Genomic DNA, 25,661 nt, shown 5'->3' on the forward strand with positions numbered 1-25,661 from the left:
CCATTTCTCCTTGTTCTGCCCACGGAGTAGGTAAACAACAGCCAACAACAGCCAACATCCTCTCTAACGTCGCCTTCCTGATACTTAAAACGCTCAAGTTTCTTTTTTCCTGTTCAAAATAAACATATTTTTTCCACAAAGAAAAGAAGACTACAGTTGATGTGTGCAGCAAGCCAATATAACTCCTTTGCTGTGTCATCACATTGTCATTGATATGAAAATATAGAATATGAGTTTTCAGTCACATTGACGGGATAAAGGAAAATAAAGTCCCATGTGATCAACCAGTTTCTAAGGCATTAATCTATACACTATTCCTGATAATGCCATTCTAAGAAAATGCATTATAGTGGAACAAAAATTTTGCATCATTGCACTAGCTGAGAAAAAAATAACTAATAGGTCTCTATCCCTTATGACTCATATCAGAGAACCCTGCCCCCAAAGAAATAAAGACACATTGTCACTGAACCACATTATTGTCCCTTAAGAAGACTATAAAATGAGTACCTCATTCATTCGTTGACATTGAACTTGTGCCAAAACTATTAAGAGCATGTATTAATAGATATCCCTAACGTGTAGGAAAGAATACAGAATAAAACACAAAATGAAATTAGTATTCACTTTTAATTTGTCTTTTATAAATGATTAAGTAAAGCATATGAAGGAAATAAAAGGGCAATAAATAGCCTTTTATCACAAACTAGGGGATTTCTCTTACTCCGGGCTTGATCACAACCAGTTTAGAAATACGCATAATCGCCTATGGTCAATATCATATCACTGCCAGATCACACATTCAACAGATAACCACTATTATTATACAAGCGACTTCCTTGACCTCCTATTTTGGTCTGGCTAGGAATTCCTGTACTTTCCCAGATCAGTTGTCACACAGTACAAATCTTGTGCTGTGCATGTCAATTTGTACCAGTACAAGTGACCGGTGCCTTACAGAGCTTACGCTAAAACACACTTCTATGCATATGCATAGCACGAGTTCAAGAAATATGATCATACTTGTTCTTGCAGTGCTTCTTCAAATCTGAAGTCTATGTGTGTTTTGCTATTATAGCTAAGGTACAGTGTGTGTTATTTGGCAGCTGAATTTGACATGAAAATATAAAAGGTTTGGGCAACCACATATTTGGAAATAGAAATCTTTCCTGAAAACATGGCTTTGGTTTTTAAACACAGCTAAATTTCTGGAAACTTCAATTTGTTAAAGACAGCCAAGACTTCAATCATATTTAACATATTCCTGGGGTTTACATATAGTGTTTCAAAGTAATAAACAACATCTTGTTTGGAGTAGCACGAAGAAAATGAGGCAAGCACTTCTTTAGAGTAAAAGCTCTACTTTTAAAAATAGTTTGGAGACTCATTCTTATGTTGGTGAAATCACAAAACACTATTCAGCAAACAAAACATGATGAGCTCAATTCAAGTTGGTAAACATTTTTAGCTGGCTTCATTTGTAGTAAGAATTTTAATGTAACGATAACTTCAAGAATGCATCCCTTATAATGGAAACTTGAGGGCCAAAACTTTTTTTTTAATTGTTAATAAGAACAATGGTGTCAACTTTGCACTGGAAAATCTGAAGAGATGTGATGACAACAGTAAATTGATTGTTTGAACAATTTTAAAAATCACATTACCATGCACTAAAATGCATCTGCATTTACTCATGAGCACTCTCACTGCAGTGACCAAAAAGCCCCCAGGCCTGATTCAGTAGCAGAAAATAGACTCCTTCCATAAGGTAGGATATATATACCTTACTTCCAGCACATAAAACTTGCAATAAAGCTGTAAATACTTCACATGCTTTTTCCTCATTGGTCTAAGGATAATAGTGATGTCTAAAAACCCTTAAGTCACTTAGTAAGAATAACAAGCACTTTTCAACAAGCAAGACATGACGAGCCAAAATAATACCATCCAAAGAAAGGAAGGCATAAGGAGCTTTCTCTATACTCTTTATAAGTCAGATCAAATTTCACTTAACCATGCTTTTTCCCTACACAGTGAACGGAACATTTGTTATAAGGATAACTACAGATTCACATCCAGATAATCTATGGCAAACCAACTGATAAACATACAAACATCTTGCCCTGTGGCCAATAGTCCTTTATTTTGCCTGCATGTTATTCCTAATTTTTTAGATAATAAATATTTTATTTCTTGTGGTTGATAGGTAAACCATGGGAATTCATTTAAAAGTTTACAAGTCGGTGACATGTTATGCCCCTTTCTCACCACCCGTACTCAAGACCACTATTGGAGTGGACCTCAAGAGTACAAAGACCTTAGATCTGAGTTCGCCTGGGGCAGTGCTGATTTGCAGCTCTTTACCTGGAGTAATTATTAGTAACACAACCTTTCAGTCTCAGAAGTATCCCAGTTTGGATGATAAACTATATGGCCACCCTTCTTATAAGATAATGGATGCCATCTACTTGATAGGACTTCTGGGTACCAAGCATGTTTGCCTCGAGTATTTCCCCTAAACCAGACAGCACATAGTCGGAATTCTGCCAGCTACACTACAAATTCCTTGAGTCCTGAGATTGGGTTTTTATTTAACCGTGTGCAGCTAGGATGGTGTCAGTGCTAGTACAGTACAAATGCTAAATAAATGTTTTTTTGGATGAATGAAGAGTCATTCCTTTAGACAAAACATTGCCTGCTTTGGATATTCTCTTTTAAAATTCCTAGAAGGAGAAGCACATGTATAAAATTGATAATGACCTTCAAAATCTGACCCCGTATCACCACCTCTACTGCTACTACTCTGGTCCAAGCTACTATCATCTCTTGTGTAGATTAATGCAACATCCTCCTCTCTGGTCTCTCTGTTTCTATTATTGCTTCCCTGGGGTATATTCTCAACACAGCAGCAAGTGACCTTGTTAAAGCTAAATCAGATGGTGTTACTCCCCATCTGACCCTGAGTAAAAGCTAGTCATTACAATAGCCTACGAGGAGCATTGTCAGATCTAGCAAATAAAAATATAAGGGCCCAGTTAAATGAATAATGTTTAGTACAAGCATGTTTCATACAATATTTGGGACATACTTGTACTTTTAAAAAGTATGTGTTGTTTAACTGAAATTAAATTAAATTAAAATTTAATGGAGCATCTATATTTTATCTGGCAAATCTTCCAAGGATTTACCTGACTGGGCAAATGTGTGCACCTGCACACACACACACACACACCCCTACCTCAGCCCTCCTCTCCTGTTATCCTCCCTGTCCCTGGACGCCAGCCCAATGGCACTGACACTGACGCCAGGCATACTTCTGCCTTGGGGCTTTGTGCTGGTTGTTTCCTGTCTAGAAATTTCTTTCCTTGGATACTGCTACCACTCACTACCTCACTTTCTTCAAAACTGTCTGCACCTTCTTAGGGAAGCTTTTCCTAGCCACCCTATCTAAAACCCAATCCCTTCCCAATTCCTATCTTCCTTCTGCACTTTGGTTTTTCCATTACTCTTATCATTTCCTAACATATTCTATATTTTACTCATTTAGTTTGTACGTAAGCTCCTTGAGAGGAGGAATTTTTGTCTATTGTTCCCTCTGTTGTATCTCTAATTCCTAGAGTGGGCTCTGGCACAGATGAGGCCACATAAAAATTATCAGATTAATGAATGGTCATCCATAGCAGTAGTAGTCATATTATTATTGCTATCAATTTAAATTCTATATTGTCTGCAAAAGATTTGAATAGACATTTCGCCACAGGAGAAATACAAATGGCCAAAAAGCACGTAAAAACATACTCAACGTAACTAAATATTAGGAGAATACAAAGTGAAACCACAATGAGATTCCACTTCAACCCCTTTAGGCTAGATACTGTCAAAAAAAGAGAAAATAACAAGCGTTGAAGAGGTTGTGGAGAGATTGGAACACTTGTGCACCACTAGCGGGAATGTAAAATGGTGCAGTCACTATGGAAAACAGCATGTCAGTTCCTCAAAACATTAAAAATAGAATTTCCATGTGATCCAGCAATTTCACTTCTGAGTGTGTATGCCCAAAAGAATTGAAAGCAGGGTCTTGAAGAGATATTTATACACCCAAGTTCATAGCAGCATTAGTCATAATAGCCAAATGGTGAAGGCAACCCAAGTGTTCAGGGATGAATGAATGATGAACAAAATGTGGTCTATATGTACTTACAATGGAATATTAGTCAGCCTTAAAAACGAAGGAGATTCTGACACATACTATGACATGGATGAACCTTGAAGACATTATTCCAAGTGCAGTAGGCCAGTCACAAAAAGACAAACACTGTAAGATCCCACTTATATGAGGTGCCTTGACTAGTCAAATTCACAAAGACAGAAAGTAGAATGGTAGTTCCCAGGGCCAGGGGTAGGGGAGAATGGGAAGTTGTAGTTTAATGGGTATCTAGTTTCAGTTTTGCAAGAAGAAAAGAGTTCAGTAGATTGGTTGCACAACAATGTGAATGTATTTAACACTCCTGAACTGTGTACTTAAAAACGGTTAAGGGCTTCCCTGGTGGCGCTGGGGTTGAGAGTCCACCTGCCGATGCAGGGGACACGGGTTCGTGCCCCGGTCCGGGAGGATCCCACATGCCGCGGAGCGGCTGGGCCCGTGAGCCATGGCCGCTGAGCCTGCGCGTCCGGAGCCTGTGCTCCGCAACGGGAGAGGCCACAACAGTGAGAGGCCCGCGTACCGCAAAAAAAAAACAAAAAACTGTTAAGATAGTTGATTTTATGTTATGGGTACTTTACCATCAGTAAGTATTTTTAAAAATTGAAATAAATAAATAAATAAGTCAATGTAGTCTGAATCAGGACCAGGCAGGTTGTATCATTTTATCGTTGAATCTTGACAGCAACACAGGCCATGAGTGATGTTATGCCCATGTCACAGACAGAGCAGCTAAAACCAAAAACCTCAGAATTCAGCAAAGATCATACTCCTGGTAAGTGGAGGGCTTGGGAGAGTGATGACTTCAAACCTGTGCTCTGTCCAGGAGCACACTCTGCTTCTCAGGCTAATGTTAATACCCCACTGAAAATCCCTGTGGTTTATTCTAGGGAGTCCAAACAGCATTCGTCATCATCCAATCACTCATATATGGGTTTGTCTTCATTTAACACCCATTGATTCAGAACTAACTAGATGCCGGGTTACAAAGACAAGGTCCCTGCCTCGCATGGTTTACACAGTCCAGCAGAGAGAAACAAGACATGAAAACAAAGGCCCTGGCATGTAACCGGAAATGTAATAGGTTTACAGCCTTCAGTTGGAGCCCAAAGGCAGAAAGGAGAATGCCCTAGTTAAGAAAAGGACAAAGGCAAGCTCTACCTTCTATGCAGTTTTACCCAAGACCAACTCTGAAGGATTCAAAGGAGCCAAAGAAGTGCTCCTGGAATGTCTGCAGTGATGACCGCCCTTCCTTTACCCTTCCATCCTTGCCTCCCAGACTTGGTCATTATGAAAATAGCCCCATTTTTAGTAGAGGATGGGAGCATCAAAGAGCCAATATTAAATATGTTTTTAAAAGAAGTTTCTGATCTAAAAGAGGGAAGGGTCTGTAAGAATCTCCAACCCTCCACTTAGAGAAAAAGATGGTATGAAGTATTAAGTATTTGACTAAATATCTCACCCCATGGTCTCACAATGGGCAAATATAAGGAGAAAAAAGTCAATATTTTAAAACTATTTGCCTGACTGATTAACAGCTTACAGACTCTGACTCTCAAAATCCTTATAAAAAAAGAAAAAAAATGAAGATATTTTACAGTATTTCCCTGAGGAATAAATCTTTATATGTTCCCTATGCAAGCAGAAAGCAATAAGATACAGTAATTTTGGTAATAAACCTCAAGATAAGACTTTGAAAAATTAAAAAGGAAGTATCTATGGAGTCACCTCTAGATATGCCTAGGAGAACTTTGAAAGTATACACACCAAGGAGTGTAAGACCTTGGAAGGATAAGGAAGTCTTTTCAGCTCTTATTTTATATAATTTTATGAATATATGATGTGCTTTTGGCATTTTTCAAATAAAAAAAGAAAGCCGGACAAGGCTAATATTAAATGCTTTCATATATGGACATTTCAGTATAAAAGAAGGAAGTCCATCGTCAGTGACTATGTTGATTTACATAACAGACAACTTTATCCATCGTTAACAGGAAGTACTACAGCACAGTGGTTAGAAATGGGGGTTTTAAAGTCAGACAGACTTTGGTTTGAATTTAAGCCTCATTCTCACTAGCTGTGAGACTGAAAAATTATGATTTACTCACTCTAAACTTACGTTCCTATCTGTAAAATGGGGATAATTATACCAATCTTTCAGATTTGTTGTTAAGATTTTAGAAGTTAACACATCTGATACATACCAAGGCCTCTGTTAAATACAATTATTAGAAGATTTCAGTTAACAGAAGAGACCAGGTGACTCTACAGGATCAGCACTAAATTAGCTGAATGTGGATATAAAAGAACAGGAACAACAAACTGATAACAGACTGCAAGGAAAGCCTGGATTTGATAATAAAGCAGATTAATTACTCAGATATTGATTAGGATAATAATGACACTAAGTGTGTATCCTGTTTCTAAAGGCATCGTGTGCTTGCTCGCTCTTCTAGTTTCCTAAATAGTCCGCAAACTGAAGAAGCTGATCTTGAGACTTAACCATGTATGATTAAAAATAATAGATGATATTGAAAGCATCTGGTTCAGCAAATGCTCTCAGCACTGAAAAGTCAAGGTACTGATGTTGCTTTTTAAGATAATATAAAGTGCCCGAAAAATGCTGATTGAATTTCTGAAAGGTAAACTGCTTAACAGAGAGGAATGAGGAGTTAGTTTTTAAAGAGTTAAAGGAAATGCAGATGAAATTTATCACAGTTAAGTACCAAACCAAGACAAGAAAAAAAAAAAGGTGATACAAACAAAAGTGGTTGCTCAGAGATTTTAAAAGCAAGCTGTTTGGACAGTTAGTGGAAATCTTTATGCTTACATAATAAAATCACATAAAATAAACAGAAATAACAAGGTTATGCTAAAAGGAAAATGGCAGGCAATGAACATGAAATCTACAAAATATTTCAAATAATCCTAAACATCTTTCTATAAATGTTAAACTTAGCCTCCTCATTAAAGAAAAAAAATTTCTTTGAAGTCAGGGTTGGGTGGGGACAGGGATTTAACAATGGAGAGGCATAGATTTGTCTTGCTGTCTCAGCAAATATTGTCATAAAACAATTTTGCTTTCCAACTTTATAAAAGAGAGCATGTGAGCGGTGTACACATACCAGAAGAAATAATTGTGGGCAGAGAAGTAAAGTTGGCACACTGGCCTTTTACCCCTCTCCTTCCGTTACAGGGATCTAATCATATCTGGGACACATATGCAAAGTTGGCGGACAGGGTAGATATTGACAGGATAGGAAGCCAACCTTGCAGTGAAATGAGGAGGGTCCTGTCTCCTCCAAGAAAGCTGCACCCACAAACCAGCCAAAGAACAACTTTGTCTTACAGATAAGCAAAGCCAAGGCACTATTTCCAGAGTGTCACTTATGCTACCTGGGAGGAGGGAGAACACTCTAGATGTGTAAATTCTCCTGACCCCGTTTTCTCCTGCTTGTCCATTAGCGCAGATTAGTTTACTCTTCACATTGCCCCCTAGACACGAGGCAGAGAGAGCAAGTGGACTGAAGCAGAAACAAGCCTCAGATGAGAATGGGAAGTGGGCTAGGGGTAGAGCACGGTAGAGCAATAGTGTAAGGTATCAGGCCAGAAAAAAACAGGCTCTGATGGACATACGGCATCCATATTTTCCAAACCCAAACTCATGACACATAGCTTGACAAGTATGATTTTACTTATGGGAACAACAGGACAGAATATTTACAACCCAGGGTTGCCCTGGAAAATCTAGGATATATAAACACCACATCCATAAAGGCATTGAAAGTGGGAAGGCTAACATAACCTACTTGAGAATTCTGCACATGCTCGTCAGCACATGTAAAAGCAAGTTTGTTAAGTCACCCCAGTCTCTATTTATTTCGATCACAGACATATTACATATTTTAGACACATTTAGGATCTCTATTCTAAAGACTTGCCGTAAGAATAGCAGGTGGTATCTGAATGAAATAGATTTTTACAGTTGAGTAGAAAAGTGTGCATAACATCAGATTAGATTATTTGCCAAGATCGCCAAACTTGTCTGCCCAGGCCTCGCAAGGCTACTAAACTTACCCATATAACCATGTAACGAAAGAGAGGTAATATTCTCAGAAAACCTGTGCACTCTGGCACACAACTTTCAGATTAGGCTCCACAAGTTTTCAGAAAGAAAATTAATTCAAATTTGTGCCACTTTTTTCTTGCCTTACATCCATTTAATTACTTGCATGTGAGAGTCATTGTTTCTTATATGACCACCCCCTCCCCCAAATACTTTAGTGAAAGCTTCTTGTAGAAAGAAAAACAAAGGTCAGTAACCTAATATCCCCAAGCAACTCTACAACAACAAACCAGGAAGGGAAAAAAGTGAAGAAATGCTCTGAATGGGGAAAAGATCTTTGTCTGTTTACTCTTTCAACAGTGAATAAAAGTTATGATTTTGCCAATAACTATGGATTGATAGTGTGCCCAATTTTTAAAGAATATATAAGGACAGCCCATAAAATATGAGAGGAATGTTTTGTGTGAGGTCAGAAGCTTTTTGAAAACTAGAAATGTATCAAATACAACGTATCACCTTTGTCATGGCACCATAAATACTTGAAGTGGGGAAATGCCTGGGGATTATCTAAGAAAGGGAAAGCGCTTCTCTTGCACATGGGGAAACTGAGGCACAGCAGCATGTCCAAGGTTACCCAGTCAGCTGTAACGGAGTCAAGGCAAAACCCCAGCTCCTGCAGGGTTTACGGATGAGCTTACTCATCTGTAAAATGAGGGTGCCGAACTTCGAGGTCGATGCCAACCGCAACATCCTGCAATGCTGTATTGATTGATTGCTTTGTAATCTACTTATTTGTATTTTGGCTCTTAAATAAAGGTAAGGCTGCCAGGTCTGACATATTTCTAGCCCTTAGAAAGCTGACCTGACAGTAAAGCCCTTCCAAAACATTTATAGAGACAATGTTCAGAACAAGTCGCAGAATTTAATAAGGTAACATATTTTGAAGCACGGGGCAGTTACAGGCAGCCAACCTGAGTGGATGCAGGCGAGGGAGGTATTATTTTTTTTAATTTTCAAGATGTCACTGACAAGGGAGACATATGCCAAATGGTAACACAGGTCTCTATTGAACTAAAACAAAACAAACAAACAAAAAAACCTTGAAAAAGGCATGAAGAGAAATGAGGAGCATGACACAAAAAGAATGGGTGAAATATCAAAATAGGATATTGAGAATTTTAATCAATACATTGATTAAAATTATTTGAAGTTTAAAGTCATATGATGCATCTTCTTTTCCACTTATACCTGCCTCCAAAACATGACCATGTAGAGGATTTCCAATATTTAATAACCTACTATAAATCCTGGAAAGATACTCTGAAATCAGAGTATATAAATCAGTATAAAATCAGAGTACATTTCTTTAAAATCTTCTCTACTTGTTATAATGTTTCTTATTTATCTTTACCATGAATTCTTACCAGTATTTCACATAGCTCTAAGGTAGAATTTATGCAATAAAAGAAAAAATGACTATGTAGCATAAATATTGAATGGATGGATGGATGACCAAATTGTTAAAAGCAGGAGTAGCCAATTAGTTACTACCTAAAAAAAATTGTCAATCAGATGTACTATACTTTACATATATTATAGGTAAGATGATTTAAAACACAGTAAGTCAGCGAATAGAAGATTCTTTTAGGGTTACAGAGTACTTTTTTCATTATACATAGATTTAGCCAAATATTGACACCACTAAAATCATGATTGGAAGCAATTAAGAAAACCAAGAATACTTGGAAAAATTTGTTGGGAATTCTGGTTGCCTGGTTACCTGACTGACTTCCCATCCCGTCAGATAACCAGGTAAACTTTCAGATCTTTGATGCATTTTTCCCTACATTGATAGAAGTACAAACACTTTACACTTAGACCTGGTTTTGAGCTCATCGCTTATTAGCTGGTGTTTGATCTTGGACAAATTACTTAACTTTTCAGTGACTATTTCACTTGTCTGTAACAATAATAACGTTTGAGTCACTAGATTCTTAAAATGATTAAATTAGATAGTAGCTCAAAAATAGCCGTCATGGTATATGGCACACAGGAAGCATCCAATGAGTGGAGGTAGTCATAGTTGTAGTAATAAGAGTAATAATGGTCCCTATTGTCTTTTTTTTTTTCTATTGTGGCACGTTGTTGTGAAATCAACACAGGTTTTGGATTCAGAGAGCATTGGGTTTGAAGCCAGGCCCTATGCTTGGTGACTGGGTGACAAGATATTTCCTCTTGTTTAATTTCTCCTTCTGTAAAATGAAGACCATAACACCTTATTCTTACTAATCCTATAAAAATTAAATGAGATAGTATGTTAGCACTATGCAGTAGTACCTGGCACAACAGCAGTAATCATAAAGAAATGTCACTTCCCAACACTTCTCGTCCCCACAATTCCCTCATTCCTTTATTCATTCATTCACAAGCATTACCGAGCCCTGCAAACACAAAAGGAGTAAGACTGCCAGTCCTGGTTTCAAGAAGAGGGTAAAGGGGCAAAGAAAGAGATTATAGGATGTAGTGGCAAATAATTTAAGGGAGGTGTAAACCGCTGCTTGAGAGCACAAACGAGAAAAGCCTAAAGCTTTCTTGAAACGTCTTAAAACGATAATAACAATTAGGCCACGTAACACACACTAGAAAGGCTACAACCAAACAGCAACAATAGAAAATAACACATGTGGAGGAGCTTCAAGATGGCGTAAGAGTAAGACGCGGAGATCACCTTCCTCCCCACAGATACATCAGAAATACATCTACATGTGGAACACCTCCTACAGAACACCTACTGAATGCTGGCAGAAGACCTCAGACCTCCCATAAAGGCAAGAAACTCCCCACGTAACTGGGTAGGGCAAAAGAAAAAAGAAAAAACAGAGACAAAAGAATAGGGACGGGACCTGCACCAGTGGGAGGGAGCTGTGAAGGAGGAAAGGATTCCACACACTAGGAAGCCCCTTCGCGGGCGGAGAAGTGGGGTGGCAGAGGCGGGAAGCTTCGGAGCCACGGAGGAGAGCGCAGCCACAGGGGTGCGGAGGGCAAAGCTGTGAGATTCCCACACAGAGGATCCAGCCAGAACTCCCCAGCCCCAGAGGCTTGTCTGCTCACCCGCCGGGGCAGGCGGGGCTGGGAGCTGAGGCTCGGGCTTTGGTCAGATCCCAGGGAGAGGACTGGGGTTGGCGGCTTGAACACAGCCTGAAGGGGGCTAGTGCGCCACGGCTAGCCAGGAGGGAGTCCGGGAAAAGTCTGGACTTGCCGAAGAGGCAAGAGACGTTTTCTTGCCTCTTTGTTTCCTGGTATGCGACGAGAGAGGATTAAGAGAGCTGCTTAAAGGAGCTCCAGAGACGGGTGCGAGCCGCGGCTATCAGCACGGACCCCAGAGGCGGGCATGGGGACGCTAAGGCTGCTGCTGCAGCCACCAAGAAGCCTGTGTGCAAGCACAGGTCACTATCCACACCGCCCCTCCCGGGAGCCTGTGCAGCCCGCCACTGCCAGGATCCCGTGATCCAGGGACAACTTCCCTGGGAGAACGCATGGCGCGCCTCAGGCTGGTGCAACGTCACACTGGCCTCTGTCGCTGCAGGCTCGCCCCGCATTCTGTGCCCCTCTCTCCCCCCGGCCTGAGTAAGCCAGAGGCCCCAAATCAGCTGCTCCTTTAACCCCGTCCTGTCTGAGCGAACAGACGCCCTCAGGCAACCTACACGCGGAGGCGGGTCCAAATCAAAAGCTGAAGCCCAGGAGCTGTGCGAACAAACAAGAGAAAGGGAAATCTCTCCCAGCAGCCTCAGAAGCAGCGGATTAAATCTCCACAATCAACTTGATGTACCTGCATCTGTGGAATACCTGAATAGACAACGAATCATCCCAAATTGAGGAGGTGGACTTTGGGAGCAAAGATATATTTTTCCTTCTTTTCTCTTTCTATGAGTGTATATGTATGTGCTTCTCTCTGTGATTTTGTCAGTATAGCTTTGCTCTTACCATTTGTCCTAGGGTTCTGTCCATCCGTTTTTTGTTGTTGTTGTTTTTACTTTTTAAAATTTTTTTCTTAATAATTATTTTTTATACTTTATTTTATTTAACTTTATTTTATTTTATCTTCTTCCTTCCTTCCTTCCTTTCTTTCTTTCATTCTTTCTTTCTTTCTATTTTTTCTCCCTTTTATTCTGAGCCATGTGGATGAAAGGCTCTTGATACTCCAGCCAGCAGTCAGTGCTGTGCCTCTGAGGTGGGAGAGCCAACTTCAAGACACCGGTCCACAAGAGACCTCCCAGCTCCACATAATATCAAACGGCAAAAATCTCCCCGGAGATCTCCATCACAACGCCAAGACCCAGCTTCACTCAACGACCAGCAAGCTACAGTGCTGGACACCCTATGACAAACAACTAGCAAGACAGGAACACAACCCCATCCATTAGCAGAGAGGATGCCTAAAATCATAATAAGGCCACAGACACCCCAAAACACACCACCAGACATGGACTTGCCCACCAGAAAGACAAGATCCAGCCTCATCCACCAGAACACAGGCACTAGTCCTCTCCACCAGGAAGCCTACACAGCCCACTGAACCAACAAGCCACTGGGGGCAGACACCAAAAACAATGGGAACTACGAACCTGCAGCCTGCAAAAAGGAGACCCCAAACACAGTAACTTAAGCAAAATGAGAAGACAGAAAAACACACAGCAGATGAAGGAGCAAGGTAAAACCTACCAGACCTAACAAATGAAGAGGAAATAGGCAGTCTACCTGAAAAAGAATTCAGAATAATGATAGTAAAGGTGATCCAAAATCTTGGATATAGAAGAGAGAAAATACAAGAAACGTTTAACAAGGACCTAGAAGAACTAAAGAGCAAACAAACAATGATGAACAACAAAATAAATGAAATGAAAAATTCTCTAGAAGGGATCAATAGCACAATAACTGAGGCAGAAGAACGGATAAAAGACCTGGAAGATAAAATAGGAGAAATAACTACTGCAGAGCAGAATAAAGAAAAAAGAATGAAAAGAACTAAGGACAGCCTCAGAGACCTCTGGGACAGCATTAAATGCACCAACATTCGAATTATAGGGGTTCCAGAAGAAGAAGAGAAAAAGAAAGGGGCTGAGAAAGTATTTGAAGAGATTATAGTTGAAAACTTCCCTAATATGGGAAAGGAAATAGTTAATCAAGTCCAGGAAGCACAGAGAGTCCCATACAGGATAAATCCAAGGAGAAACATGCCAAGAAACATATTAATCAAACTATCAAAAATTAAATACAAAGAAAACATATAAAAGCAGCAAGGGAAAAACAAAAAATAACACACAAGGGAATCCCCATAAGGATAACAGATGATCTTTCAGCAGAAACTCTGCTAGCCAGAAGGGAGTGGCAAGACATATTTAAAGTGATGAAGGAGAAAAACCTACAACCAAGATTACTCTACCCAGCAAGGATCTCATTCAGATTTGATGGAGGAATTAAAATCTTTACAGACAAGCAAAAGCTAAGAGAATTCAGTACCACCAAACCAGCTTTACAACAAATGATAAAGGAACTTCTCTAGGCAGGAAACACAAGAGAAGGAAAAGACCTACAATAACAAACGCAAAACAATTAAGAAAATGGGAATAGGAACATACATATTGATAATTACCTTAAATGTAAATAGATTAAATGCTCCAACCAAAATACAAAGACTAGCTGAATGGATACAAAACCAAGACCCGTATATATGCTGTCTACAAGAGACCCACTTCAGACCTAGGGACACATACAGACTGAAAGTGAGGGGATGGAAAAAGATATTCCATGCAAATGGAAATCAAAAGAAAGCTGGAGTAGCAATTCTCATATCAGACAAAAGAGACTTTAAAATAAAGACTATTATAAGAGACAAAGAAGGACACTACATAATGATCAATGGATTGATCCAAGAAGAAGATATAACAATTGTAAATATTTATGCACCCAATATAGGAGCACCTCAATACATAAGGCAAATACTAATAGCCATAAAAGGGGAAATCGACAGTAACACATTCATAGTAGGGGACTTTAACACCTCACTTTCACCAATGGACAGATCATCCCAAATGAAAATAAATAAGGAAACACAAGCTTTAATTGATACATTAAACAAGATGGACTTAATTGACATTTATAGGACATTCCATCCAAAAACAACAGAACACACATTCTTCTCAAGTGCTCATGGAACATTCTCCAGGAGAGATCATATCTTGGGTCACAAATCAAGCCTTGGTAAATTGAAGAAAATTGAAATCATATCAAGTATCTTTTCCGACCACAACGCTATGAGACTAGATATCAATTACAGGAAAAAATCTGTGAAAAATACAAACACATGGAGGCTAAACAATACACTACTTAATAACCAAGAGATCACTGAAGAAATCAAAGAAGAAATCAAAAAATTCCTAGGAAAAAATGACAATCAAAACATGACGACCCAAAACTTATGGGATGCAGCAAAAGCAGTTCTAAGAGGGAAGTTTATAGCAATACAATCCTACCTTAAGAAACAAGAAACATCTCAAATAAACAACCTAACCTTACACCTAAAGCAATTAGAGAAAGAAGAACAAAAAACCCCCCAAAGTTAGCAGAAGGAAAGAAATCGTAAAGAGCAGATCAGAAATAAATGAAAAAGAAATGAAGGAAATGATAGCAAACATCAATAAAAGTAAAAGCTGGTTCTTTGAGAAGATAAACAAAATTGATAAACCGTTAGCCAGACTCATCAAGAAAAAAGGAGAAGGCTCAAATCAATGGAATTAGAAATGAAAAAGCAGAAGGAACAACTGACACTGCAGAAATACAAAGTATCATGAGAGATTACTACAAGCAACTCTATGCCAATAAAATGGACAACCTGGAAGAAATGGACAAATTCTAAGTGCAACCTTCCGAGACTGAACCAGAAAGAAATAGAAAATATGAACAGACCAATCACAAGCACTGAAATTGAAACTGTCATTAAAAATCTTCCAACAGGGCTTTCCTGGTGGCGCAGTGGTTGAGAGTTTGCCTGCCTATGCAGGGGACGCGGGTTCGTGCCCCGGTCTGGGAACATCCCACATGCCGCGGAGCGGCTGGGCCCGTGAGCCATGGCCGCTAAGCCTGCACGTCCGGAGCCTGTGCTCCGCAATGGGAGAGGCCACAACAGTGAGAGGCCCGCGTACCGCAAAAAAAAAAAAAAAAAAAAAATCTTCCAACAAACAAAAGCCAAGGACTAGATGGCTTCACAGGCGAATTCTATCAAACATTTAGAGAAGAGCTAACACATATCCTTCTCAAACTCTTCCAAAATATAGCAGAGGCAGGAACACTCCCAAATTCATTCTACGAGGCCACCATCACCTTGATACCAAAACCAGACAAAGATGTCACAAAGAAAGAAAACTACAGGCCAATATCACTGCTGAACATAGATGCAAAAATCCTCAACAAAATACTAGCAAACAGAATCCAATAGCACATTAAAAGGATCATACACCATGATCAAGTGGGGTTTATCCCAGGAATGCAAGGATTCTTCAATATATGCAAATCAATCAATGTGATACACCATATTAACAAATTGAAGGAGAAAAACCATATGATCATCTCAATAGATGCAGAGAAATCTTTCAACAAAATTCAACACCCATTTATGATAAAAACCCTGCAGAAAGTAGGCATAGAGGGAACTTTCCTCAACATAATAAAGGCCATATATGACAAACCCACAGCCAACATCATCCTCAATGGTGAAAAACTGAAAGCATTTCCACTAAGATCAGGAACAAGACAAGGTTGCCCACTCTCACCACTCTTATTCAACATAGTTTTGGAAGTTTTAGCCACAGCAATCAGAGAAGAAAAGGAAATAAAAGGAATCCAAATCGGAAAAGAAGAAGTAAAGCTGTCACTGTTTGCAGATGACATGATCCTATACATAGAGAATCCTAAAGATGCTACCAGAAAACTACTAGAGCTAATCAATGAATTTCGTAAAGTTGCAGGATACAAAATTAATGCACAGAAATCTCTAGCATTCCTATACACTAATGATGAAAAATCTGAAAGTGAAATCAAGAAAACACTTCCATTTACCATTGCAACAAAAAGAATAAAATATCTAGGAATAAACCTACCTAAGGAGACAAAAGACCTGTATGCAGAAAATTATAAGACACTGAGGAAAGAAATTAAAGATGATACATATAGATGGACAGATATACCATGTTCTTGGATTGGAAGAATCAACATTGTGAAAATGACTCTACTACCCCAAGCAATCTACAGATTCAATGCAATCCCTATCAAACTACCACTGGCATTTTTCACAGAACTAGAAAAAAAAATTTCACTATTTGTATGGAAACACAAAAGACCCCGAATAGCCAAAGCAATCTTCAGAACAAAAAGCGTATCTGGAGGAATCAGGCTCCCTGACTTCAGACTACACTACAAAGCTACAGTAATCAAGACAGCACGGTACTGACACAAAAACAGAAATATAGGTCAATGGAACAGGATAGAAAGCCCAGAGATAAACCCATGCACATAGGGTCACCTTATCTTTGATAAAGGAGGCAGGAATGTACAGTGGAGAAAGGACAGCCTCTTCAATAAGTGGTGCTGGGAAAACTGGACAGGTACATGTAAAAGTATGAGATTAGATCACTCCCTAACACCATACACAAAACTAAGCTCAAAATGGATTAAAGACCTAAATGTAAGGCCAGAAACTATCAAACTCTTAGAGGAAAACATAGGCAGAACACTCTATGACATAAATCACAGCAAGATCCTTTTTGACCCACCTCCTAGAGAAATGGAAATAAAAACAAAAATAAACAAATGGGACCTAATGAAACTTCAAAGCTTTTGCAAAGCAAAGGAAACCATAAACAAGACCAAAAGACAACCCTCAGAATGGGAGAAAATATTTGCAAATGAAGCAGCTGACAAAGGATTAATCTCTATAATTTACAAGCAGCTCATGCAGCTCAATATCAAAAAACAAACAACCCAATCCAAAAATGGGCAGAAGACCTAAATAGACATTTCTCCATAGAAGGTATACAGATTGCCAACAAACACATGAAAGAATGCTCAACATCATTGATCATTAGAGAAATGCAAATCAAAACTACAATGAGGTATCATCTCATACCGGTCAGAGTGGCCATCGTCAAAAAATCTACAAACAATAAATGCTGGAGAGGGTGTGGAGAAAAGGGAACCATCTTGCACTGTTGGTGTTAATGTAAATTGATACAGCCACTATGGAGAACAGTATGGAGGTTCCTTAAAAATCTAAAAATAGAACTACCATACGACCCAGCAATTCCACTACTGGGCATATACCCTGAGAAAACCATAATTCAAAAAGAGTCATGTACCAAAATGTTCATTGTAGGTCTATTTACAATAGCCAGGACATGGAAGCAACCTATGTGTCCACTGACAGATGAATGGCTGAAGAAGATGTGGCACATATATACAATGGAATATTACTCAGCCGTAATAAGAAACGAAATTGAGTTATTTGTTGTGAGGTGGATGGACCTACAGTCTGTCATACACAGTGAAGTAAGTCAGAAATAGAAAAGCAAATACCATATGCTAACACATATATATGGTATCTAAGAAGAAAAAAAAAAGTCATGAAGAACCTAGGGGCAAGACGGGAATAAAGACACAGACCTACTAGAGAACGGACTTGAGGATATGGGGAGGGGGAAGGGTAAGCTGTGACAAAATGAGAGAGTGGCATGGACATATATACACTACCAAACGTAAAATAGATAGGTAGTGGGAAGCAGCTGCGTAGCACAGGGAGATCAGCTCGGTGCTTTGTGACCACCTAGAGGGGTGGGATAGGGAGGGTGGGAGGGAGGCAGATGCAATAGGGAAGAGATATGGGAACATATGTATATGTATAACTGATTCACTTTGTTATAAAGCAGAAACTAACACACCATTGTAAAGCAATTATACTCCAATAAAGATGTTAAAAAGAAAAAGAACATGTGGTTGGCAAGGATGTGGAGAAATTGGAACCATCATGCATTTCTTATGGGAATATAAAACAATACAGCTATGGAAAACAGTTTGCCGGTTCCTCAAAAAGTGAGACATAGAATTGAGACCCAGCCATTTCACTCGTAGGTATATCCCCAAAAGAGCAGAAGACAGGTCTTCGAACAAAAACTTGTATAGACAAATGTTCATAGCAGCACTATTCACAATCACCAAAAGGTGGAAACAACCTAAGTGTCCATCAATAGATGAATGGATAAGCCAAAGGTGGTCTATCCACATAATGGAATAGTATTCAGCCATGGTAAGGAATGAAGTATTGATGCATGCAACAGCAGGGATGAACTGTGAAAACATTATGTTACGTGAAAGAAGCCAGTGACAAAAGACCATGTATGATGTGATTCCATTTATATAAAATGTCCAGAAGAGGAAGATCCAAGGAGACAGGAAGTCGATTTGTGTTTGATTAGGGCTGAGGGAAATGGAGGGTTGGGTGGAAAGGGATGATAGCTAAAGGGTACAAGATTTCTCTTCATAGTGATGAAAAGATTCTAAATTGACTTGGGTGATGGCTGCACATGTCTGTGAATATACTAAAAACCATTGAATTGTAGGCTTGGCTTTAAATGGCTCAATTATATGGTATATGAATTATACCTCAATAAGGCTGTTTTAAAAAAGAGAGAGAGAAGCTAAAAATTAAAATATTAAAACACACACACGCTGTCCTAGGTGTTTGGACAGACTCTGCCAGATCCATTATGGATAGTCTCAATTAGTGACCGTTCCAATGCTGGAGCTGATTTAGAAAAACATAAACAGAATTAAGAGTGTGTCAGGCAGGGGCTTCCCTGGTGGCGCAGTGGTTGAGAGTCTGCCTGCCGATGTAGGGGACACGGGTTCGAGCCCTGGTCTGGGAGGATCCCACATTCCGCATACTAACTGGGCCCGTGAGCCACAACTACTGAGCCTGCGCGTCCGGAGCCTGTGCTCCGCAACGAGAGGCCGCGACAGTGAGAGGCCCGCGCACCGCGATGAAGAGTGGCCCCCGCTTTCCGCGATTGGAGAGAGCCCTCGCGCAGAAACGAAGACCCAACGCAGTCAAAAATAAATTAATTAATTAAAAAAAAAAAAAAAAAAAAGAGTGTGTCAGGCAGAGAAGGTAAGAATGGAACAACACATCCAAAGCCTGAAGCAATGAATGGTGCTAGCATGTTCTGAAGCATTGAGATGTTGAGCGGGAGCTGGGCCGTGAGGACAGTGGCAGGAGAGCAACACTGTGGAGTTGAGAGTAGTTGACCCAGAATATAGCAGTGACCTGGAAAGCAGGCTTCAGAGTGATTCCATCACTCACTGGGTATGTGTGCAGGCAAATTTGTGATCTTTCTTAAGCATCCATTTCCTGTAATTGGGAATAAACACCATGCCCCCCTCACAAGATACTGTACTTTGAGGATTTAATGAAGCAAGATAGGTAAAGCGTATAGTCAAAGCCTGGCAAACAGTATGCAGTCCATAAGCGTTAGTGCCCTGAGCTCTTGGGAAGCCAAAAGAGTTCAAAATGAGAAATCACCAGTTATCAACAAAATGTTACAGCTGATGATAAAGGTTTCAAGCTTTTTGAGTTTTGAGTAATTTATAGACATTGCCACTAATTTAACTTCCTCTGATCCATCAAGAAAAATACATGTTTTTAAAAGAAAATCTCTAGAGAATTATGGTAACTGTCCCCTAGACTAATGGTACTGATCTGGCCTCAGTAGCTCAAGCTTAGCCAGAAAAATAACAAGTTCCTATTACGATGATATTCTAATTAAATATCCCAAACTTTATTCCAGGTATACCCAATCCAATATTGGCAGAGCTAATTCAAGCAAGAACATTCTAGCCAGTAAATAATAAATTCTCAGAAGCCAAAATTTCCATTTACACCTGTAAATAGAAAATTCAATTTAATGCAAATTGTTAAATAATAAGACCAGTGGGCAATGAACCATACTAAACACATCATATGAAATGGATCAGTCATGCAGCATGGTGACCAGGAAAGAAATCTGTGACATGTTCTGTAGCTAAATGCTATGTGTTTACACACGCAAGCACACGCATGCAGACGCAAACAAGATGCTACCACAGAGACACAGCATGCGTGTGAAAGATGGAGAAATTCTGAATGAGTAGCTGGTTGCATTCCTCTGTGTTTAAGATCTTTTGCTCACCTTCCGTAGGATCATCTAACCATGAAGAATGCTATTTTATACAATGCTTGGCAGAGCAGTTGTTAGGAAGGGGAATCCAGTAAATGGCTTTGCTGAAGCTAAAAATCATTAAGACGGGGATTCAGGCATGTTCTTTATTGAGACCTCCTTCTTGAGAAAGTTCAAAAGTCACCATCCACAAATTGAAAATCAGCAACATACTTACACAAAATACTTACAGAATTCCTCTGATTGAGGCACAGAAGATTAAAATAAGTCAACATAGATCATTTTTTCCTACCTTAATCTGGACAATAGGACATGGCTCAGGCATCAGAGATTTTGGAGATCATTCAACATGCTAGATGCAGGATGTATCTTATAGCGCATCTGGAGAGCAAGGGACTTGGAAGAGAAAAGTTTGGAAGAAAATAGGTTTGATTTTTAAATATTTTCCAGCTCTTTTTTTAAATAAGCTATCATGCATCTGAGCTTGGAAACAATTTAAAAGAAACAATCAAGTGGATCATCTTTCACCATAGTCACGAAGGTGCTGACACCCTAACGTAGGCTGTTTTAACAAGAGAGCAAAATCCTTAATGCTAATGTAGCACTTTGCTTTTTGAGTTCCCAGAGTCTGAAGAGTATGCAGACCAAAAAGCTTAGCAAATCTTGGGAGCAAATTATTTTTATTTTTTTCATATGTGTTTGTGAATTACCTGTTTGCTTGGTGCTGAGAAATTTCACAGGAAGTGGAACTTTCAGGGCTAAAACCAGAAAATGCCAGGGCAAACCGGGGCAAGATGGTTACCTTATGTGTTTATCAACAAAAGACTAAAACCAACATATAATCTCTACACACACATCAACACACCTATGTGGAAATAATTTTAAAATAATGGCATTCAAAAATGAAAATGTAAAATATTCAGCTAAACCATTAATCATTCATTCTCCTCAGTACCCTTTAGTTACTTCCACTTCCTTGCCCTCCGATCAAATCTTAAAGGAAGTTTTCAAAGATATTTTCGAATCAGAAGGTCCCACAGTCAACCGAAGAACTTGCCCCAAGCTCATTGGTCTTCAGGCATGTAGAAAGTTTGGGGGAAAAAAAGTTTTTGATGTAAAATCATTTCTACACTGATTCAGAGAACCGATTCAACGTTTTGAATAGTTCAAGTCAAATTTATGCCTGAAATATTGATATAATTAAGGAAATAAAAATATTATCTGGAATATGGCTTTAACCCAACCAAAAGAAAACATCAGGTCCTTTTCTTTGTTATATCATTTGAACTTAGCATTTTCTTCTTGCTAAGAGTCTGTTAATGAGGCTAATACAGCAAAAGAAAGTGTTTATGTTTGCCCACCTTAATCACTCTCCACTTTCGTCTTCACATCTTTGAGATTAAAACGTAGATTAGCAAAAGAACAGTTGTTTCTTTCTAAATGCATTGTAAGTTTGTTTTTTCAGTGGATTTCTTCCAAATTTCCAGTGTTATCTGCTGCAAATATTTTACTCTTGAATATTTTATGTAATTAATTGAGAAGTAGCGATAATGTAAGACTATTTCATCCAGCGATCCCCCAGCATATGGAGAATACTGCAAATTACCAAGTAAGTCCACTGAGTGAAACGTAAGTTAAAAATGAGTTTAAGAGACAGCGGGACATGTTTATGTAGGCAAAAGGGGTTGGAAGATTTGCTGACAACACGGAGAGGTGTGTTGCAATAAACTTGAAGGAGACAGGCCATTGGGCCAACCAGCCCTTTTCTATCCAGGAATTCCTTATGTTCTCATTAGTGTCTCACATCCGGACAGCTGTGTTATTAAAATTTGGCCCTAAACTTGAGTCAATGAAGGAGTTTCATGTCTTGATTTCATTCTTCCTTTACATATTAAATACACAAACACACATACACACACACACGTGCGCGCGCACACACACAAATTTCAGCTTTGGTTCAAGGAAGCATTTCATTTCACGTCCAGACATCAGATTTTTGTGACTCATGGCCAAGGACAGGGAATGGCTTTGTGAACAAGCTTGTTCTGATCATGTCCACCTCTGTCTGATAAGAGTACATGTTCATGGCACCTCACTTTCATTAATACAACATTCTAAACAGTCCTCTGAATGGCCACCTTTAGTACTGAGTTAGGTTCAAGCTTCTAGAACTGAGTTTCTTGGGAAGAAAAAATGTTTTAAGGGTTAGAGAAAAAGGGCAGTTCTCTTCATTCCTTTATCTTTCCTCATCTTTTAAAATATGTGGTTAGGAAAGATTTTGTACAGGATTGGTTAGAAGCCAAGAGCTTCACTGACCCTTTTAGTCGTTGCCATTTCACATTTCTGGCCTCAGGAACTGGTGGAATTTTAGAACAAATTTTAATTTATAGGATGCAAGCATAACCTGCATCTGAATATAAATACCAAACACATGCATTAGCGCTTTGCAGTTAACAAGCACTTGGATCCCCACTGTCTTGTTTGCTCTAATTCATGATCCTATTAGCTTGGTGCTATTATCTGATATTTATCGATGTAGAAACTAAGGCCCAAAGAAGTTAAGTGACTTGGCCAAAATCACTTGCCCAAGTGGTAAGTAGTTGACTTAAAACAGAGGTTAAAGAAAGAACTTAAATTCAAACAGAAAATAAAGCTCCATTTTTAATGTAATTTTTTAAAAAATAAAGTTGAGCAAAAACATAAACAAATGAGGAGCTTATGTCTACTTGGGTCCATTTCTAAAGACCTATTCCATTACATGGTAACAGCATATGTATGTGTGCTACTTAGTTATCTTAAGTAAAGAGTAAAGACGCTTAAGGAAACAAATTCATATATTCACTAAAGGCTTCTTTATAGTGTTGTTATCTTTTTTTCTGTTTTAGGTTAAAAAATATACAACCACGAAAATCAATTCATAAATCAAAATATTAATGTTATTTGTTTATACTTGTTTTAACTTCAAGCATCATACCTTTCAAAGCAAAAACCCAAAGCCTTACCTATATTCTAGTGAACTGACAATTACTGAAAATAATACTCTCCTAATGAAAGCCAAATCCACATTCAAAAGCTATTAACTGTTGTTGCAAACAGAAGCCTTAGTCAACATTTGAGCATAACAGATAAAGTACTGGAATATAAACAAATAGATGATGAAGAGAGGGGCAGTGGGGGCAGGAAGAGAGTGTTGAGGAAAGAGAGAGGGAGACTGCTGCACAGAGCCTTACCCCTAGGGAGGATCCAGGAACCCGAAAGCCCCCTAAGGAGCTGCCTCCAAACGCCCAGTTCCTTCTGATGTGTTCCTTGTATTTGGTTCTCTCCTGAAACAAGTGCCCTGGTCTGATCGCCAGTTTGAGGCCACTCCCCTGATAACCTGTCTAGCCCTTGCTATAATGTCCTCCTGTCAGGGGCCAGAGCTGGTCCATGAGACCCAACATGGGTCTGATTGGGGTCCCATTACAACCGAAGCAGAACCCCCAGAAAGGAAGAGACACTACCTCATACTTGGCAAGAAGAGTACCACCCCACCAGAATTAACCCCGGATGCTGGGGTCAGTCTCCTGAGAGCTTTGGGCACCAAAGCGCTCTAGCTATTGTCATTGGAACGTCGATCTCCTTCCCTGAAACTCTGACACTAGGCTTTCTCCCCTCTTCCTCCCAGCCTGCTCCAAGGTCCCAAGATACATTTAGCCCAGCCTGGAAGGGTTAAAACAGGTCACAGGTGATTTAAACTAATTTCAGTGGTAGCTGATGGATTTTAAAGACCTGACCTTTTGTGAATTAGGAAGATCTACTCTCGCCTTCACTTTATTTTGTAGCCATCGTTTGGCTAGATGGGTCTGACTTCTATACTCCCAGTAGCATTCATCACACACAGTCTGTCCTCCCCGCCAGCCTGCAAGGATTAGGTCTGTCTTTTTTTTCTTTACTATTATTATTACTGTTATTTTTATTTTTTTTGGCCATGCTGTGTGGCATGTGGGATCTTAGTTCCCCGACCAGGGATGGAACCCGTGCCCCCTGCATCGGGAGTGCAGAGTCTTAACCACTGGACCACCAAGGAAGTCCCGGATTAGGTCTGTCTTGATCACTGTTGTACCCTTATTCCTAGCACGGTGCCCAGCATATAGCAGAAATTAATAAGCATTTGCAATGAACACATATATGATACATGTATGCAACTGTCAAGCAATCCATTAGCTTAGGAAATGAGGTGATTCATCACATATTTGAATTTATTAATTGGCTAATAATACTGATGCATTAGACAGCACATTTACATTTCATACTTATATTGTAAAGCACAAATATATCAAATAATATGTTTTTATCTACCATTTTAAATTCTGAAAAACTTTTTTCCCTTCAAAAGAATATCTGAGGGGTGGGATAGGGAGGGTGGGAGGGAGGGAGACGCAAGAGGGAAGACATATGGGAACATATGTTTATGTATGACTGATTGACTTTGTTATAAAGCAGAAACTAACACACCATTGTAAAGCAATTATACCCCAATAAAGATGTTAAAAAAAAAAAAGCAACTGTACCTGTGTACTATATATCATAATGTTTAATTTCAATGTCTCAGATTTCACAGAGTGAATAAAATAAAATTACTTCTTTAAAAGTTCAAAAAAAAAAAAAAGAATATCTGCTAAACTTGCTTTATAAAATCCTGAGTGAAGAGAAGCGAAAGACAGCCTCTCACTGGAAGCAGCCCTTCATTCAACAACTGAACTCTAAGAAATATACATTTTCTTAGAACTCACATTTATCAGAAAAAAATTCCGGAAAATTGCAGGTAACATATATTCGGATAGTTTCATTACGTTTACTTAAAACTAAGAAGTTTATGACTTTAAGGCAAAGGGAACAAATTATTTTTTAAATGTTCAGTCTCTATATGATCCCTGCTGCCCCTACTCTCCTATCTCAAATAAGCCAAATTAATTTTCCAATTTCACTTCCAAACTACTCTCTTGAATGACTGTGTTTATGATTTGGTGTCTTTGTGTGCTAAAGACAAGTAACAGACCAGTTATGGAAAAGAGGAGAAAAAAATTCCAGTGCTCTCTTAAGACCATGGCTTCCTTTCTAATACATATATATATGTATGTATCAGGACCAAACA

At 39.1% G+C, this 25,661-nt stretch overlaps 1 long non-coding RNA gene across 1 annotated transcript in view; it reads right to left on the bottom strand.

The window, feature by feature from the left end:
- LOC109548379 (uncharacterized) overlaps positions 1–25,661 on the bottom strand; it is a 192,253-nt gene that overhangs the window by 155,830 nt on the left and 10,762 nt on the right. Inside the window, exon 5 of the long non-coding RNA XR_002174460.3 lies at positions 20,820–20,923. This is a non-coding gene — a long non-coding RNA (uncharacterized lncRNA). The remainder of the gene's footprint in view (positions 1–20,819; positions 20,924–25,661) is intronic.

Source organism: Tursiops truncatus, chromosome 7 (genome assembly GCF_011762595.2).
Source record: "Tursiops truncatus isolate mTurTru1 chromosome 7, mTurTru1.mat.Y, whole genome shotgun sequence".
Taxonomy (NCBI): Eukaryota; Metazoa; Chordata; class Mammalia; order Artiodactyla; family Delphinidae; genus Tursiops; species Tursiops truncatus.